At 41.5% G+C, this 7,632-nt stretch overlaps 1 long non-coding RNA gene across 2 annotated transcripts; it reads right to left on the bottom strand.

Annotated features, from left to right (window-relative positions):
- Nucleotides 1-441: 441 nt before the first annotated feature.
- LOC128929868 (uncharacterized) lies at nucleotides 442-6,441 on the bottom strand. 2 transcript variants are annotated; one of them, XR_008477081.2, is made up of 4 exons: nucleotides 5,826-6,441; nucleotides 5,335-5,466; nucleotides 2,167-2,280; nucleotides 442-1,097 (listed from the first exon to the last, which is right to left on the bottom strand). It is a non-coding gene; the product is annotated as an uncharacterized LOC128929868 (long non-coding RNA). The 2 variants fall into 2 exon arrangements; XR_008477082.2 differs by lacking the exons at nucleotides 5,335-5,466; nucleotides 5,826-6,441 and adding an exon at nucleotides 3,955-4,091.
- Between the last annotated feature and the right edge of the window lie 1,191 nt (nucleotides 6,442-7,632).

Raw genomic sequence — 7,632 nt, 5'->3', positions numbered from 1 at the left:
AACCCTTCACAGTCTGCTGGGCTCTCTCCACCACCCACCCCAAGAGGCCTAGGAGGGCTGCTCACAGCTCTGGGAGGTGCCTCTTTTCAGCTTCTGTTCACACAGTTTCCACCTGGCCCTAAGCTTCCCCCTCCAAGAGACAGGCATGTCTCTGTGGGTGGATGGTGGGAAAGTACTCTGAGAGGGGACTGCCTTCCTCCTGGGAGATGGCAGCCCAGCCTCCCCACTAATTACAACGGGAAGCAGCCCCCATCTCAGGCCCCAGGAAAGAAAAGAAAGAGCAAGTGGGTGGTAACACCTCCGGACACCAGGAAGAGGACAGGCAAAGCCTCAGGACACCATTCTCACTGCCAGGCCACAGAGCTCTGCGGAGGGTGATGTAGGGTCTCAGATTCCAGTGGGCCACAGCCACAGCCACAGCCACGTGGTCACACATCATCTTGCTGCCTCATCATCTTTATTTTTGAAAAATAAACATGCTGAATACTATACTGTACTAAATCTGGAAATCAAATTCTCCTCCCTGCCTGGGCTTTTTGACTGTTTGTTGTGAGTTGCAGTTACTTAGTTAGTGACCATTTTGGTTTATTTGTAAAGCTGTATTATTTGTCATCAGTGATCACTGATACACATGTTTCATTGGTTGCTGGCTTTTGATTGGAGAGAGGAATTTTTAACTGTCCAGAGAATACGCATTTCCTATCTTCACAATTGTAGTCTGCCTCTGCAATGAACCATGCCTTTAACACAGCCACGCAGTCCACAACTCGACTTTTGCCTTCACTCCCTGTTACTCATAGAATAAATTTCAGGCATGCATGAGATCTTAGCCTTCCCCAAAACTTTTGTTGGGGCAGAGTGTGCCATTCAAGATTTTTAGAAATATGTGAAAGCTTTCAAAATGCTTCCTTATTTTTCAAATTATCTCATTTTCCTGACTTTTCTTTCAGGCTTTTCCATGCGTCTGTTGTTTGCCCTGTTACCTTTTGCTTTGTAAGGCAGCAGCATTACCCTTTTCTTGCAGGCAGGGATAATTATTCAAGCCAGACTGGTCCAGCCCTTTGATTCCAGTTGATGGTCGCTGGGACAGCCTTAATCTTATATAGTAAAGAAAGGAAAATAAAGGTCACCTCTCAAAAGTAACTGGAGCTGAATTTTGTAAAATCAGACTCTTTACATGGAGTCTTTTCCATGTGTTCTTTTTAATGTTTACACTCAGCTACATTGCTCTTTAATATCTTTCTCACTCTTTATTTGGTTGATTTTCAATAAAATTATCAAATCAGAATTGCCCTGTCATGTCGCATGCATTTCTACATCAAATTTAACACAATCACACGTTCAGCTAACCCAGGACTGCACATGTAAGAAACAATATGTGTGCCCCATGGCAGTGACAGAACCAGTTATTTCACTTTCCATAAAGTGTGAAGTTGGGTCTTCTATCCTGTAGTTTTTCTCTAACTATTGAACTGTGCCTAATAAAGTGTCTATGTGACCTGTAATGGAAACATATAAATGGCCACCAGAATAAACTGTTACCAAAACATAGAATAAGTAAGTCTGGAGGGAAAAAATGACTCCAAGAAGGCAATTCTATGTCTACAAGATCTTTGAGCATTTTTTTTCTATTTCCAACATTTTTTGTTTAATGTACACTTACTCAGCCTGCCTGATTTCTCCACATAATTAATTTATATATTCACTTATTAGACATCTAAGGGTCATAAATATGTATTACTTTAATTTATGTTTTTCTACTTAATTGGGACTAAATTTACCCAAAGATACCTTATTTTTTTCCCTGTATTAGCTTTGGCACTTGGAATAGTTTTGCTGCACTGACCATGCACATTCAGCTCGAATGTCCACAAGCCCATGTTTGATATAACAGATCTAGACAGAAAATAATAAACTGGCCATCTCCTTGTCATAAGTACAGGTTGTGTCTTTCTCATGTTCAAATCCTCTACAGTCTTTAATCACATTTTCAAGTAAAACATAATAGAAATTGTGACTTCTTTATCAAGCAAACAATTCCAACTCTAGGTCCTAGTGTCGATTCTCTCTCAGAGTGACTCCTATTCTGTTATTCCTTTTGTCAGACTTCTGTACCTTCCTCTAGGCCTCTCTATAAACTTGTAAAATTCAGTTGTAGCAAATTACCTTGAAAAGTCAGTTTAGCAAGAACAATTCATCATTGATATCTGATCAGCCTCAATGTTTCATCAGGTTTCTCACTCTCCACGGTCCCACAAGCCTGATCACCCTTGCTGTCCCCTGCAAGAATTCATTTGGTCACTTTAGCCAGAATACCCATCATCCTTGTTTCCTCTTAGTAAGTTTTCTCCCATCAATTCTTATCCAGCTCCTTGGCTATAAGTGCTTACTTACCCATATTGCAACCAGAATTGAGCACAATCTTTATCCCCACTACAAAAATCTCACATCAGTGGTGTCTTATACCAATCTTATTATTCTGAATAAAGGGTTTCCTATTATGCTTTAACAAGTATCATGGAATATTTTTAACACGTTTGACATGTAATTTGTACTTAGTGTTCCTCATACATGGACAGCCAAAAGTGATCAGCCTTAGCTGGAGATAGAACAAGGTAAATATCTGGCTGTAGTTTTATTCAGAATTCTGAGCTATTAGCTCATCTCCATTAATAGTTGTATTTGCTTGTTTGTGCATATTTTAAGCATTGATAGTTTGAATAGAGAGTGAATAAATGATTAGTTTAAGGAAGTTCTTGCATCACCAAGAACTTCCTATTTCAGTCTTGAACATTTCCATGCCTGAGAACAAGTACCTGGAAATCATTTATTCATTCAACAGTGAACTGTTGACTGCTTTAGGCCTTGTGACAAAGAAATAATTCAATAGAAAATATCCTGCACCAATGATAGTTATATTTTACCTTTATAAAGCTCTGCAATGAAATATTAATTTAATAGGTCTAGACTTCCCCAAGCATATACATTTTAAAGGTCTTCAGAACTGGCTCTACACTTGCCCGTGGAGGATACCTCCAGGGCCTTGGAAAATTTTGCCTGATAAAGAAGATTGTCTTCGTCCACTTGAGGTCTTGGACAACAACAGACAACAACATGTATTTTATTCTAGCCATGTAAGGGGTAGTGAATATCCGTTTTTGTACTCATGGATCTCTGGGCCATGCTGTATTAGTCTGACCTCTGCAATAGAAATGGTGACTGCATAGCTAGAGCCAGTCAAGTGCCCACTGTATGCCTATGTGATTAAAGCCCAAGAAAATACTTTGGACAGCAAGACTCTTGTTGATTTCCCTACTTGGCAAAACTTTGCACATGTCACATTATAACTGGGAAAACTGTGTGCTGCCTGTGTGACTCCGCTGTGACAGGACAACTGGAGGTGTGCACTTGCTCTCTACTGGAACCTTTCCTACCTCCTATTTTCTTTCCTAAATACACTCTGTATCTTTTAGAAACTAGGGCAGGATCCTCGCCACCACTCTGGCTTCACAGGGGAAGCCTTTCCTGATCCTATCCAAAAGAACAGATGCCCGCTCCATAGCAACAATCACTGCTGGCTGTTGACCCCTCTGCTGTCCTGCAGTAGAAGGAACCATGAGCAGGCTCTGGGAACACTGGCCTGTATCTCCCCAGTCGAGTGTGCATGCCACACCCCGTGTCCGGATGCACGGATGCCATGTGTGTGCTGGGCCAGTAGCTGAGGGTGCCAGACACCCAGCACCCTTCTCCCTTCTCTCTTTTCTTCTCAGGATTTAAAATTTAACTATATCAGTAAAGAAATTAATTTTAACATAAAAAAGCTATCTTTTCTATTTAATAAATTGTAACTATAAATGTAACTGTCTTTGTAAGTCTTTTGAGCTTTTCTAGCTGTCATCAATTCTGAGAGTGGTCAAGGAACTCCTGACAAAGTAGAATCAAAAATGAAATCACCTGTAGTCTCAGCTACTTGGGAGGCTGAGGTATGAGAATTGCTTGAACCTGGGAGGCAGAGGTTGCAGGGGTCTGTGGTTATGCCACTATGCTCCAGCCTCAGTGACAAAGCAAGGTGCTGTCTCATATGTCTAAAAAAAAAAAGAAATTTTCTAAAATAGACAATGCATTGTTGCAAACTTATCATTATAGAAAATAAAAAAATAGTAGGGGCTTATAAATATCATATTTGATGCCTGGATGTTTACTGAATCACACATGAAATAAGATAGCAGATGTGCTGTGAACAGTTATTAGATGTAAATATTGCCAATGGAACAGAAATAATAGACCCAACTTCTAAGAATTGGATCAATGGATACATAATAAATATGTAAAATAAATAAAATCAAGTATTTTAAAATCCTATCAGGGAGGCCATTACAGTGGCAGTCTTGGTGCTTTATGTTTCTGTGAAAGAAATCCAGAATGCAATAAAAACAGAACAAACAAAACTAGGGGTTTTACCCATATGAAACTGCCAATTAACCTTCAACTAAAACATAATCCTTTTAAAAACTACTTTTACAAAATATACATGACCAACCTATTAATGACAAAGTTGACAGTGCAGTAAGTAAATAATGTCGATACTGGCACTAGTGGTGCCAAGCCTACTGGACAGTCACACACACACACACACACACACACACACACACACACACACACACACAGAGAAGATCTTGATTTTTATCTCAGGCCATACACATAAATTGATTGTAGTTTATTGTACCTCTAAATGCAAAAGTTAAAATTATAAAGCTCTTAGAAAAAAATACGAGAGAGAGAGATATGCATTATAATTGGGAAAACTTTTAAAAATAGAGACCTAGACCAGGTGTGGTGACTCACACCCATAATTCAAGAACTTTGGGAGGATTAGGCAGAAGAATCACTTGAGGCAAGGAGTTCAAGACCAGCCTGGGTAAAATAGTGAGAACCTGTCTCTCTGAAAAGAAAACAATTAGCTGGGCAGGTGGCATGCTCCTGTGGTCCCAGCTACCTGGGAGGCTGGGATGGAAAGATTGCTCAAGTCCAGAAGTTTAAGGCTATAGTCAACTATGACAATATCAATGCACTTCACCAGGGTGACAGAGTAAAACCCTGTCTCATACATACATATATACATACATAATAAATACATTTTATAAGGAGAATGAGTACACTCTAAATGAGTGATAAAATGTATAGTACAATAAATACATAAACCAGCAAAATGGTAGTGGATGGCCATTATCAAGCATGGTGCACTGTGTGTAATTGTATGGGCTCTACTTTTATATGACTTGCAGCACAGGAGGTTTGTTTACACCAACATCACCACAAACACGTGAGTCATACCTTGGGCTGCAACATTACTATGGCAATGGCGTCACTGAACAATAGGAATATTTCAGCTCCATTATAGCATCACGAAACCAGCATCACATATGTGGTCTGTCATTGACTGAAATGTCCTCACACAGCATATGACTATAAAGGTAAGAAAAAAGGTCAAGTGCTGTCTAGAAATAAATTAGGCTGCTGTAAGGGAGATCTGGGGACCTCTGCCTGGGGGATCTGAAAGGGCCTCAGTAAGGGAACATTTGCTCTGGGAGCAGAATGACAAGCGGGAATCAACCCTCCAAAAGTCCGGGAATGGCATGCTGGGGGAAGGTTCAACTGCACAGAGATTCAAAGACAGAAGCGAGTTTGGCCAGGAGGAAGGTGGGAAAGGCAGCCAGTGCGATTGAGATGAGGAAGGAAGAAGGGCAGTGGCAGATTCTGAGCAGGTAGACTGCATTAGAGAATCTATTGCTATATGAAACATTGTTCCAAACACAGGGGCTTACAGCAAGAAACATTCATCATCTCATCAGTTTCTGTAGCTCAAGAACCCAGCAGAGCTCAGCTGGGCACTTCTGCCATAAGCTGTCACTTAAGGCTGGGGCTGCTGTTTCAATAGGGGCTCATTTGGGGCAGGATCCACTTCCAAGCTCATTGGGAGAATTCAGTCTATGCAAAGGCCCTGAGGGCCCCTCCATCTGTTGCCCTCTTGAGGTCCTAGGGCACATGAGAGAGAGAGAGAAATAGATAAATATGGAGAGAAGAAGAAAGAGAGTGCAACATTAGCTACGGTTGTTTCATAACTGAATCCTGGAAGAGATATCTATGGCCTTTGCCATATTCCATTGTTAGAAGTGAGGCAATAAGTTTAGTCTACATTCATGGGAAAGAAGTTACATGTGATGCATAAACTAGGAGGTGGGGGTTGTGGCAGCCACTAAGGAGGCTGAGATGAGGCATGTGGATTTGAATCTACATGTAAAGGGAAGTCACAGCAAGACTTGTATGGAGCATGACAGGAGAATGTGCAGACAGGAAAATGAGGTCAAGCGAGGAAGTGACATTTCCAAGGTTACACAGCAGGAACACAGGCATGCTTTCAGTTGTATTCCATGCTACATCTCAACCCTTCCTCTATTTTATCTCTAATTTTGTGCATTGGTTACACATGATGCCGGCCTGCAGGTTTCTTTTATTTTTTAATTGTTTATTTCCATAGGTTTTCAGGTAACAGGTGGTGCTTCATTACATTAGTAGGTTCTTTAGTGGTGATCTGTGAGATTTCGGTGTGCCCATCACCTGAGCAGTGTACACTGAACCTGATGTTTAGTCTTTCATCCCTAACCCCCTTCCCACCCTTTCCCCTGGAACCCTCAGTCTATTATGCCATTTTTATGCATTTACATCCTCATAGTTTAGCTCCCACTTATGAGTGAGAACATACAATGTTTGGCTTTCCATTCCTGAGTTACTTCATTTAGAATAGTAGTCTCCGATCCCATCCAGGTTGCTGCAAAGGCCATCAATTTATTCCTTTTTATGGCTGAGTAGTATTCTGTCATAGATAATGCATATATAGTTTCTTTATCCACTCATTGATTGATGGGTGTTTGGGCTGGTTCCACATTTTTTAAATTGCAAATTGTGCTGCTATAAACATGTGTGTGCAAGTATCTTTTTGCATAATGACTTCATTTCCTCTCACACATACTCAGTAGTGCAGCCCACAGGTTTTGTAAGCATCATCTCACACATGCCCAAGGACAGCCCCAGGAAGCAGGTGCTAGAAGGATCTTCATTGTGCAGGAGCACACCTGGGGAGACCCCGAGAGGCCCAGTACCTTATCCAAGGTCATGTAAGTGGTGAGAAGCTGGGTCTAAACCCAGGTTTGTCCCTCAGAGCTGGGACCCTGGCTGTACCCAGGCCTTCCACAGCAGCTGTAGAGAGGTAATCTTTTTGTAATTGTGCACAGATGTGGGATGTCATAGAGTAGGAGGTGAAACATCAGCCAAGAGAACCATCTGGGATATTGTCAGAGAAGGTGCCAGGTAAGGTGACCTCAGGAAGTGACCTCATTTCCTTGGCAATAGGCCCCAATAGAACTTGAAATGCTTGTAATCAGGCACCCACAGTTTAGAAACAGCTCCTGCCCCAGAGCACTTGGCCAGAGAGCAACCTGCTGACTTATCCAGGCTGTAGCCTCAGGAAACCCTGGCATGAGAGCCTTTCCTGATGCTACAGATGTGGGATCAGCCCTCACCACAAGCCATTTTTCCAAAGACACCCAAAGGAAACATAGGCAGCCAAGGCAG

Source organism: Callithrix jacchus, chromosome 16, assembly GCF_049354715.1.
Source record: "Callithrix jacchus isolate 240 chromosome 16, calJac240_pri, whole genome shotgun sequence".
NCBI classification, from domain to species: Eukaryota; Metazoa; Chordata; class Mammalia; order Primates; family Cebidae; genus Callithrix; species Callithrix jacchus.
Note: the sequence above shows the minus strand (reverse complement) of the source record. Positions and strands in the feature narration are given on the sequence as shown.